Source organism: Ochotona princeps, chromosome 18, assembly GCF_030435755.1.
Source record: "Ochotona princeps isolate mOchPri1 chromosome 18, mOchPri1.hap1, whole genome shotgun sequence".
NCBI lineage: Eukaryota > Metazoa > Chordata > Mammalia > Lagomorpha > Ochotonidae > Ochotona > Ochotona princeps.
Window position 1 is genome coordinate 53,077,344 of NC_080849.1, and position 12,645 is coordinate 53,089,988.

Genomic DNA, 12,645 nt, shown 5'->3' on the forward strand with positions numbered 1-12,645 from the left:
CCCCTGAGCTGCATAATAACTGTTCCCAGCCTCACGAGCCTTTTCCAGCACCCTCTCTTTCTCTAAGGAAGTCAGAGTGTTGTCTAACAGTAACATGACATCCTTCCAAGCTAAGTCATATACTGACTGGAGTCGTTCAAAGGTTTGTACATATTGATCAGGGTTGTCAGTGTAACTGCCCAAATCACTTTTTATTTCCTTGAGTTCTCCAAGTGAGAAAGGCTTATAACCAATCTGTATCCCAAATTCTCCTACCCCCACAGCTTGAAGAGGAAGCATGGCTTCTCCCTTCACTCTAGGATAAGGCCTAGGAGTCTTTTCCTTTGATGCCTGCGGATAAGGGGGGCAGGGCTCCTCCGGATGAGATAAGCAGAGACTAGGTCCCTGTGGAGGAGGGGCTGAGGGAATCCCTTCAGGTGATTCCTTCAATAAGGGAGGAGACTCTTTATTCACTTGCAAATTACCTTCTTCCTTTGAATCTGAGATGGCCAACTCCCCAGTTGCCTGACTTAGGTTTTTTCCTATTCTGCCATTCTTAAGGTGATCCCGGAGGTGGAGAAACATTCGAATATAGGATATTTCTACCCACCTTCCCCAACGTCTACAATAATTGTCTAATTCTAAAATAGTATGGTAATTAAGACTCCCTGTGGGAGGCCAAGTTTCACCATTAGCAAGGGAATATTTGGGCCAAGCCTTCATGCAGAAAAAGATCAAATCCTTCTTGCTCACAATCCGCGAGCCAAATATGTCCCAATTTTTAAGGATACAACCAAGAGGTGTCCGGGAGTCCACTCGCGAAGTTTGAGATCCCATCTGAACAACAAAGAGACAATGAACAGACTAGAGAGGGAGACTTGCCCCCCTTCTCCCTTGTCTAGCCTATGCCCAAAGTGTATGTCAGAGCTGGGGGCAAGTCCAGTCTGACCCCGTGCGCAGTCATTACAGGAGTGGTCCTGCTGTCTGCCGGGACAGGATCCACGAGCTTGGGGACTACCACTATTACCCCTGCCTCGCCCCACCTGTCCGTGCCCATTGCCATTGTCTCATACCCTGTGTGCTGTCATTACAGGAGTGGCCCTGCTGTCCGCCGGGACAGGATCCACGAGCTTGGGGACTACCACTATTACCCCTGCCTCGCCCCACCTGCCCGTGACTATCTCATCTTCCGTGGAGGCTCCGTAACCTTTGGTAACCATTTCTCCACCGTGATCCTTTTCCTGAAAATCTAAAGTGGCCCCTGGAGTTGAGGGACATGACTGCTAATATATATTGCTTAATCTTTCTTCTCGGCCTGATCAAAATAAAAGCCCACAGAAATGTGCGTGATCTGAATATGGCTGAAGGTTGGCAAGACTTGGAGCCTGCCTTAAAATAGGCTTACCCCAAAACAAACTGGGAAGCGGCAAGTTTCTCAAATTACCTTGAACTAGCTCTAGCTGATTTCGGAAATTTTCCCCATCTCAAAAGGAGGCAGATAAGAATCACAATAGAAATGCAAACAGAACTTCGGTCCTAAATTCCTCAGCAGCACTCTCCAAGCCTGCCCCTCTCTTTTCTACGGCTGGTTCTGGCTTCAAAGGTGTAAGATTACTACCTGGCTCAGGTTCCCTGGATTCCTGAAAGACTCCCTGTGGCTATCGGAGCTTCTAAGGGAAGAATCTCCTAACAGCGCAGCTCCGAATGCGCTCTCCCATTCTAAGGCTGTTTGGGTTTCAGAGGCGAGAAACTGCTTGGGTGATAGAATGGAGACGGGGGACAGAACAAAGGGACTGGCCTTTTCTCAACTCATCTGGGGGAGTATAGAGGGGGTCGTCCAAAGCTCCGCACGAGTCACTGTAAGGGATCAGCCCAAGTCGCACACTCGTGGGGGTGGCCAGGAGTCTCACCCCTCCTCCACCGAGGAGAGACCAGCCCGAAATGTGGCTGGGAGCTTGGCACTAGGGTACCCATTCGGGCGGTCGGCGTTCAGAATCCACCTGGGGAGTTTCTAGTCACGCAGAAGTGTCGCCTCTGCCAGAGACTGTCAGTCCTCCTCCAGGTTTCCTCCGAACACACGCACCCACGGCCTTGCTCCCAAAAGGAAATGGAAGGTGATAGAAAAGGGCAAAGAAGTGGTTAGGGTTTAGAGCCTCTGAAGGCCTAAACAGCCGCCCTTCCTTACACCACCCCCCTAATAATACAATCCCTCTGAAGGTTCGACCATAGCTACGCCGTGGCCGGGGGTCCTTCGTGTTCGTGCAGAGCCATGGGGTGCCAAGGGTCACTTCCACGGGTGCAGTCCCACTTGAGGGAAGGCATACAGACCTTATGAAGTCTTCTCTCGGTTGAGTTGGGCCACGTGGCTCCCGTCTAAGTCTCTTTTTTCACGCCCCACGTTGGGCGCCAGGAAAAATATGTTACCAGAAATGCCCGGTGGGTTCTTTCCTCAGCTTAGTATAGAAATAAAAAGCCGGGAATCTGTTGCAAACAGATAAGTTTATTTGTGAAGGGACCAGGTGAGCAGGGAAGGGAGAGGAAGGGGAAAGCACCTCCGAAGAGCCGGAGGTGGGGTGCCTCTCGAAAGAGGAGGGAGAGAGAGACACCAAAGGGGTCTTTGGAAGTGTCTCAGGATTTTAAGCCTTCCTTGACCCCTCCTTGTTGGGTGGGGACCTACAAGTAAAATATTCCCCATTGACAGTCTCTTAATTAGAAAATGGGTGGGCAATGCTGGTGCTGACCATCTGAAGGTGTGGCCAAGACCTCAGCAGGCCTGGATGGTCTCAGCTAGCTTGCGTATTACACACTTAAGAGACACAATCTCAAAGTTTCAACCTGTGATGTAATTTGATGAAAAGAAGGTGGGGAAAGATGACTGACCATGGACAGTTGCTTTATCCGAGTGTGTGACGAGATAGGGACAGAATGAATCAGAGGAGAGAGCAGGAAGTGCAGAATGGCAAGGAAAGGTGTCAGAAGCTCCGTGGGGTTTGGGGATGCGGGGGAGGGAACAACTTTCACCCAGGCAAGAGAGCACTGTGAGGAAAACCTCTCAAGACAGCAACGTGCAGCCTGAGGTGGTGGAAATGGGTACCAGGGCCAAACAGGGACTCAGTCAATACCTTGTGGTGGGCCCAACACCGTGGCCTAGCGGCTAAAATCCTCACCTTGAAAATGTGAGGATCCCATATGGGCGCCAGTTCTAATCTCGGCAGCTTCACTTCTCATACAGTTCCCTGCCTGTGGTGAGGACGGCCAAAAGCTCCTGACTTCAGATTGGCACTGCACCGGCTGTTGTGGTCACTTGGGGAGTGAATCATTAGACAGAAGATCTTCCTGTCTCTCCTCCTCTCTGTATATCTTGTTGTGGGCTAAGGAGTTGATTTACATTCCTTAAGCTGAGCACTCAGGAATCGGGCCTAAGGCAGTAGCACCTAGCCTTTGCAGACTCATTGGCGTCCTATTGTCCTGTTGATGGGCTTGGGGGAAAGAGGAGATAATATGGTAATAAAGAGGCTTGTGGAGAGACGGCTCGGAGAGACAGCTCCCAGCACTTGTAACACCATCATGGTCTCCGTGTGTCGGTGCTTTTTGCTCGGACATTCGCCGTGCCTACTACGCCGGCTCAGCTAGCCGCGACAAATGGCGCCATAACGTGGGGCATGGCACAGCGCAAAGGATGTCCGAGGGACCCCTGGAACTACGAAGGTAAAGAATTAAGGAATTAGGAATTAGGGATTTTGAATTAAGAATTTGGAATTTGGGAATTTTGCAGGGGCCTAACTGATTTAATCCCCAGACCCTCTCTCTGTGCTAGGGCACGAGGGACAATCTGAGGGACCCTGGAAATCCAGAGGCAAATTTAGGATTTAACTCTAGAGAGGCATAATTAATTTCATCCCCAGACCTTCTCCCCATTCAGGGGCACGAGGGACAATCTGAGGGACCCCGGAAATCTGGAGGCAAGTTTAGGATTTAGCTCTAGAGGGGCATAATTAATTTCATCCCCAGACCTTCTCCCCGTCTTGGGGCACGAGGGACAATCTGAGGGACCCCGGAAATCTAGAGGCAGGTTTTACAATTTTTGCAGGGGCATAAGTAAAATTTATCATGGGGCAAGAACTCTCTAAAATGCAAGTAATTAAGGGAATCCGAGATCTGCTCCAGTCACTAGGCACCGACACTACGCTTAAGGCCTCGCAGAGTTTTTTTGAAACTGTCTGCGACGTATTCCCATGGTTTGCTTTCATTGTAGTCATCCTTTTTCTCTGGCGCTTGCTAAATGTTGCTTGGTCATCCCGTCAAGCAGTGGTGGAAGCCCGCCGTAAGAAATTGTCCGTTAAAAGTAGGAGACAGCTACAAACCAGGGTAAATAAGGAGAAGGAACCCCAGACAAGACAAAGTCTGGAGAAAGTGTACGAAGGAGATTTGCCGTCCTCTTCTGAGGAGGCTGAGGAGGAAAAGGATGGAAGTGAGTTTGCTGAGGATCCTCCACCTGTAGAGCGTGTGCCAAACAAAAGTCCCTCTTGGACAGGCACAGAGCTCTCTGTGCCGCCTGAGCCATTGGCGCCATCATGTCTGAGCACAGTTGTAAAAGGTTTACAGGAGCAACTTCAGCGCCTTTCCCTTCAGTTGAGGCAGGAACAGAGTGGATGCACTGTTAGGGCTCGCGCTGGACCCCCGCTTTTAACTTCTCTTTCAGCTGTGGATCATGCAGTAAAGCAAGCACAGGAGCAGGGAGACTCTGAGGCAGCTACCCTTGCTAGGCGCTTTACCTTCCCGGTAGTTGAGGTGGAGAATCAGCAGGGGCAGAGAAACAGACAGCACCTGGCACTGTCCTTTAAGGACATAAAGAGTCTGAGGGACGCTGTTGCCACGTATGGTCCATCGGCCCCCTTTACTGTTTCCATGATTGAAGCCTTAGCACCTAACAATTTGACTCCAGCCGATTGGAAACAGCTCTGTAAGGCTACTCTGGATGGGGGTGATTTTGTAATGTGGAAATCTGAGTTTTTTGAGCTTTGCCTTGACACAGCACGGCAAAATACCCAGGCAGGCTTTCCTGAGAGAAATCATGATATGTTGACAGGAGAGGGGAATTTTGCTAATGTACAGGATCAGATTAATTATGACCCAGGAGTTTATGCACAGACCGCTGCTGCTGCAGTGAGGGCCTGGAAGTCTCTATCACCAAAGGGCTCGCTACATGTACATCTCTCTAAAATTGTCCAAGGCCCGGACGAGCCTTACCAGGCATTTGTAGATCGCCTACTGGTAACTGCAGATAGGGTATTTGGTGATGCAGATCAAGCCATGCCTTTTGTAAAGCAACTAGCATATGAAAATGCCAACAAATGGTGCCAGGAAGCAATTAGACCTTGGAAGCATGAGCCCCTTAACACGTATCTTAAACTTTGTAAGGACATTGGGAAAGGACAGATAATGGGTGCAGCCATTGCAGAGGCATTGCGTGGTGGCACAACCGTGGGCTCAGGAGCTCGCCCAAAACAAGGATGTTTTAAATGTGGCCGGCTAGGACATATCCGCCGGAACTGCCCACTCCAAGGTTGTGCACAGGCTGCTAATATGGACAGGCAGTCCCCAGGAGTTTGCCCTCGATGCCAACGTGGGAAACATTGGGCAAATGAATGCAGGTCCAAGACAGACATCTCCAGGCAGCCATCTGTGCCGGGAAACGGGAGCAGGGGCCAGCCCCGGGCCCCGCAAGCACCAATGTACGGGGCAGAGATTCAGTTTGTTCCTCAGGGACAAAGGCCATTCATGACCTTGCCCGAGGGAGCACAGGCAGTGGAGGATGGGACCTCCATACCACTTCCTACATAGTATTGACACCCCAAATGGGGGTACAGGCTATTCCTACAGGAATTTATGGGCCACTACCCCCTGACACTGTAGGGCTTCTGCTGGGATGTAGCAGCATGGCCTTGAAAGGAGTTCCTATTACCCCAGGAGTGATTGATGCAGATTATACAGGAGAAATTAAAGTTTTAGCCAGTGTTCATGCTGGAGTTGCAGTTTTGCCCCAGGGGGCACGAATAGCACAGTTAGTGCTGCTCCCCACAGTGAAGTCAGATAATGCTTGCAGGCTTGGACAGAAGAAAGCAGGGTTTGGTTCCAGTGGTGAAGCCTCTGTTTATTGGGTCGCTGATATGGCAGGCCGCCCTACTTTGGAGTTGAGTATAGAAGGAAAGAAATTTACTGGGCTTCTAGACACTGGTGCCGACACCACTCTTATTTCACAGAAATATTGGCCCCCAGGTTGGCCTGTTACACCCACCATGACCACTTTACAAGGATTGGGGATTACCCAAAGCCCCCTTGCTAGCTCCAGGCCTCTAGCCTGGAGGGATAAGGAAGGAAATGGTGGCCATGTTACCCCCTATGTAGTACCAGGTCTGCCAGTTAATTTGTGGGGGAGAGATGTTTTGCAACAAATGGGGGCAGTATTAGTATCTGGTCAGGAATTAGCTATGCAGCAGATGGAGAGGTACGGCTACATTCCTGGAAAAGGTATAGGAGGAAAGCTGCAAGGAATTTCTCAACCAATCTCCGTGGAACATAAGAAGGACCCCTTGACTGGTAAGTGGCTAGGCCCAGATCCCGTCCTCATTTGGGGGCGAGGATCAGTTTGTGTTTTCCCAGAAAATGAAAATGGTCCGAGGTGGATTCCTGAGAGGCTTGTCCGGCAAGCTTCTGTTGCGGAGTCTTGTGAAAGCTCGGATACTGGCCAAGATGATGACATTTGAGTCGGAAGATCAACGGGACAAGCAAGTATATTAGGCCTTTATATATAACATAAGTATATCAGTATTTTGTCGCTGTTCTGCAGCGTGTTCCCTGACTGATGGTCAAAGCCGAAGTTTATCGGTGGCTTTGGACTTTGTTCTCTGAGAGCCATGTGGGATGGGGGAGGAAGTATTGAGCCTTGCTATTACCCATCCCTGCTTTGATTTGAAACTCCTTTTGTTTTGTTTATATTTTCCCCACCTTGTCTTGGATTCACCTGAGCATGTCTCTCCCAGGACAAATGCTTATCTTAACAGGTACTTACTTCCCCAACAGACAAGGGTGACATTTGCATTTCTATTCCCCACCTGAAGCCTCAGCCCATTTCTCCAGGCATTGCCAAGGAGGAGGGCTTCAGACTGACCTCTTTATCATTTGAAAGGGACCAAGGAAGTTGGCCAGTGACACCTTTCTGGCCTTTTGTCCCAGGGCCAGGTACCTTGGATACCAGGAATTTTCTTTGTTTTTGGAGAAACAGCTTTGAGAGGAAACTTTAAATAATGCTCTTCCCACCATGAATACAGGTTTTTCTCTCTTGTTTTTCCTCCTGCCACTATGGCAGAGGATTAGTTTCTTCTTGCCTCTGAACCTGAGGACTCGCTCTTGTGAGTGAACCTTAGCTCATTGAATTTGAAGCTTGTGTTTGCTTGTGTTATCCCTATGCTTCTTTCTTAAGTACAGGAGATGCCTCTGAAAGGAATGACACCAAGTTCCAGTGCACCCTGACAGCATGCTGGAATGGCAATCGCGATTCTGCTGTTATCCTGCAGCTGCCCTGAATCCCACCTGTGCCTGTTGGGACTGACGGAGAGGCCTATGTTGGCCTGATAAGTATAAAAGAGACTTTGGCATAATGGCGTCCATCATAGCCAGTACATCAACAGCCACTACCACCAGCTACCGTGGTGACAGTGAACAAGGTCGCAGAACAGACTGCCAGAGTTATGGAACAACAGGACTTTACTGATGAACGTGAGCGGGGGGGGGGGCATGCTTATGCTGGACTGTGGGTTGATTTATTGGAAAAGAAATAGCAGATGCTGTTAGATTTGGTCTAGGCCTCCTGTACCCCATCATATGCCTTTCTGCTGTATTGTATGCATTTCTGTTTTATCATCTGTGCAAGTGCAAATTGTTTTCCCAAGCCTGGGAACTGCTGTCTGCTCATTGTTACGAGCTAAGTTACTCCTAAGATCATGGCCTCTTGTCTCCCATTGTGCCTTTTATGTATGTTTCACCTGTGAAGTGCTTTGTTTTCCCAAGCCCGGGAACTGGTGTTTGCTCATTGCTACTGAGCTGATATTCACTCCTGGCCTTGGAACAGGTTACCAGCTTCCCCAAGTATGGTTTGAGCAGCTGCAGCAGACAAGGCGTTGAATGGCAGCCAGTGACGGGTAAGATGGACCGGGAACTGACCAACCTAGGACAGGGTCTCCGTCATGCTATGGAGGTTCCCGATGACGGGTAAGGCTGATAACCTGAGAGTCCACAACCTAAGACAGGCGCATTCAAGTCTGCTTTAATACAGAAGGGGGAATATGTTGTGGGCTAAGGAGTTGATTTACATTCCTTAAGCTGAGCACTCAGGAATTGGGCCTAAGGCAGTAGCACCTAGCCTTTGCAGACTCATTGGCGTCCTATTGTCCTGTTGATGGGCTTGGGGGAAAGAGGAGATAATATGGTAATAAAGAGGTTGTGGAGAGACGGCTCCGGGAGAGACGGCTCCCAGCACTTGTAACACCATCATGGTCTCCGTGTGTCGGTGCTTTTTGCTCGGACATTCGCCGTGCCTACTACGCCGGCTCAGCTAGCCGCGACATATCTGACTTTGTAATGGAAATAAATAAAATATATTTTTAAAGATTTATCCATTTTTATTACACAGTCAAATATACAGAGACAGAGAGGAAATCTTCCGTCTCATGATTCACTCCCCAAGTGAGCCGCAACAGTCGGTGCTGTGCCGATCCAAAGCCGGGAACCAGGAACCTCTTCCAGGTCTCCTACGTGGGTGCAGGGTCCCAAAGCTTTGGGCCATCCTCAACTGCTTTCCCAGGCCACAAGCAGGGAGCAGTATAGGCTGGGAAGTGGAACTGCCAGGATTAGAACTGGCGCCCATATGGGTCCCAGGGCGTTCAAGGTGAGGACTTTAGCCACTAGGCCACTGTGCCGGGCCCAGAAATAAATAAAATTGTAAAAACAAAACAAAACAAAACAGAAAACCAAAAACCAACCTTGTGACGAGTCACAAATTGATGCAGGAAAGACGCCAGTGGGAATCCTGGCTGACCCATAAGAGATGGATGGAGGTAGAAGGACTCTTAGAACAAAACAAAGATGGGATAAAACAAACAAACAAAAGGCTCAGTTAGTGAAGGAATAGATACACATTTTCATAATCGGATTCTTTTCTATTTTAGTTGCATTTTTAAAAAAGATTTATTTATTTTTTTTATTGGAAAGTTGGATATACAGAGGAGGAGAGTCAGAGAGGAAAATCTTCTTTCTGATGATTCACTCCCCAAGTGGCCGCAACGGCCAGTGTTCCGCCGATCCAAGGCCAGGAGCCAGGAACTTCTTCAGGTCTCTCACACAGGTGCAGGATCCCAAGAGTTTGGACTGTTCTCAACTGCTTTCCCAGGCCACAAGCAGGGAGCTGGATGGGAAGTGGAGCTGCCGGGATTAAAACCGGCGCCCATATGGGATCCCAACAAGTTCAAGAGGAGGACCTTAGGCACTAGGCCATCGTGCAGGACCCAAACCCATTGTTTTTTATGACAATACTTCGTAATTTTCCAAGGTCTCATTTCAACTAGCATTTGAGTCAGCACAAGGTCATTTATCCTTAGGTGCCTTTAAAATGTATTTATTTATTTGGAAAGAGTTAGGCAGAGACAGGAAAGGACAGAAACAGAGAGAAAGCTTCTACATGGTGGTTCCTACTCCCAAACGATTGAAATTCTCAAGGCTGGACAGGACAAGGCCAGGAGCCAGGCCCTGATGGAATATTCCTAAAATTGCATTAACAATAGCTAGTATGAATATTTTTAACTATTAATAGTCAGTATCAGTGGTTACATTTTATGCTTTTATTTGAATGAAACAATTTATTACTAAACAATTTTCTCCAAAGAAAGCATATTCACTAGGTTATTTCAGAAGCTAATAGGAACCAATATGACGTCTTGGATGCAAGGACCCAGCCTGTGTGTGTCTAGGTGTGACTGACGTTCCAAGGGTGGGGTGTGGAGGGTGGAATGCCCTGCCTTGAGTGCTCACCCAGCCGAGCTTCCTAAGGGACCCTGGACAACAGAGAATACTGGATAATGCAACACTGGGCTCAGCCCTGAGTGACCCCTGTCACAAGCTTTGATTGGGTACAAGCACTGGTTTCTGCACCGGGAGCAAGCGGGGAGCTAGAGCAGCAATGATTCAGCTGTTTGTCTTGGCCTGTGAAAACATCACACCAAGGGCCCAGTGCAGAAGCCCCGGGGCTAAAAGTCCTTGGCTTGCAAGCACCATGATCCCATATGGGTGTGGTTTCTTGTCTCCACAGCCCCACTTGCCATCCAGCTCCCTGGTCCTGGCCTGGGAAAGCAGTCAAGGCCAGTCCAAAGCCTTGGGACCCTGCACCTGTGTGGGAGACATGAGAGGTGTTCGTGCCTCCTGGCTTCAGATGGGATCAGCTGCGGTGGTTGCGGCTGCTTTGGGAGTGAATGATCAGACAGAAGATCTTCCAGTCTCTCCTCCTCTCTGTACATCTGCCGTTCAAGAAAAATAAGTAAATCTTAAAAAGAGAAAAATTCTCACTTTCCTATAGACCTTGAAACTTTTTACCATAATTAACTATGTAAAGATTGTCAAAAATATAATAATATTAATAAAAACATTCCCCAGTATATTAAAAAGAGAGAAATTCAATGTGGTGGGCACAAAAGATCACCACAGAGCCCTTGGCACTTGCTCTCTGTTTAGTCCACATTTTCTTTCTGTGTTCAGTAGAACGGCCTTGTCCCTGCTTCCTTGGGGGAAGCGCATCTCCCCAGGTCCGCTGTGCAGGCTGTCCTCCAGGTGACCAACGTGTGAGCCTGTTGTTCTGGAAGGTCTTCAGGTGAGCCTGCTCTCCTTCAGTGCGTTGATGGTCCCGTAATGGGGTGATAGATGCTGGGAGTGTTTCCTGGTGTCACCTCAAAGATTGGAATGTACTGGGTGGGATCCAAACTTCACCCCAGGGCTGAAGAGGGAACTGAACCTAGATGATAGGTGGAGAAGGGTGGAAACTTGAACTTCAGTCTAAATCATGGGATTATCAAAGTGACTCCATGCAAGCCCTTCCCAGGTGATCTGATTATGTTAATAGACTCCAGGGAACACATTCCAATCCAATGAGTTCTCTGTTGACAGCTCCTGGGGGTTTCTCAAATGAACTCACAGGGCAATATCTCTTTCTACACAAACTACCTCAAGATGAAAAATACCGGGGATGGGGGTGAAGCTATTCGCACCACAGGGATGAAAGGCATAAACAGATGCACAGAGTGGGACACCCCCAGGTCTGCTTTGGATGGTGCCTAAGAGTGACCAATCAGAAGAGCAACTGCGTGTGGGATGAGTCTAGGCGGCAGTTAGGCTGTCAGTTGACAGGAAGCACCTCCCCTTCCGCTAAGCCCTGCCCACCTCAGATACTTAAGGCCCTTGCCAAGGCAATGAGCTGGGATTCTCTCTGAGGAAAGTGAACTGCACAGCAGGTTTCTGCGCTGCACAGCTTCCCAGAGCATCCTGCGAGCATTCTGCAACTTTGAATCGTGACACGGATCGACAGAGCACTTGGGTGAGTGGGCCTGTCTTTTGTGTTCTGGATATTCCCGCGTTTTTGAGGGAGGCTCTCCAGTAAGCCTCAACCAAATAACAACACGCACAAAGCCACACCCAAACACACAACCAACACACACACACAACCAAAACACACACACAGTCAAAAAAAAACACACACACATACACACACACATACACAGCCTGTCTTTATCCCACCACAGCCCAAATCCGGTAGCCTCAGGCTCAAAAATCTTTTCACGCCCCTTACTTGTAGATTTGAACACAGGCCAGGGAATTGCAGCTTACTTCCTGTAATGTCTTTCTCAATGAAAACTAGGAATCACTCTAGTTTTTCTGAAGGGTCCTCCAGGCCTGACTCCCCAGATATTAGAAGAGAATCGCCAACAGGATTTTTCGAAAATCCCAGTGACACCAACAATCTGCGAACACCCTCCACAGGGAGCACAAAACGTGACGCCAATTCCCTAATGGCTTCACGCCACCCGTCATTGTCACCAACAAGACCATGCACATCCATACATCATTCTTCCCCTTCTGGCACCTCCTCTGCTAGGACACCCATTTCTGCAATGTCAACCCATAGCCATAATGTGGCACCCAGCTACTCTCCAAATATGACCACACCCCTTCAGCCTGAGTCAGACAACCCACACCATAGGATTCCTGCCAACTCAGGGAACTTAAGGTCTCCCAGCCCCATGTGCCTCACTCTCTCTTCCATCTCATCCTGCTCCTTGAGTAGCAGTTGTATCATTGTGGGGGAGTCAGCTCCCATGAATGAGGGAGCTCCTGGTGTGGCAGGAAATTCACCCTGTTCCTCCCCCATGAACCCTCTCCCGCCACTGTCTCCTCTGTCTCCCAGTTACTCCCCTACCATCCCAAGAGTTCTCCATGAGGACACCAACCAGAGGCAGTTCTGCCTCGAGGAGAGGCCAGGCTCAGTGGGAGAGGTAGACTTGGCCCTCATGTCTTCCATGAAGGAGACTGGGGTTCCATCTGAATGTTCTTCTGAGGGCTCACCAG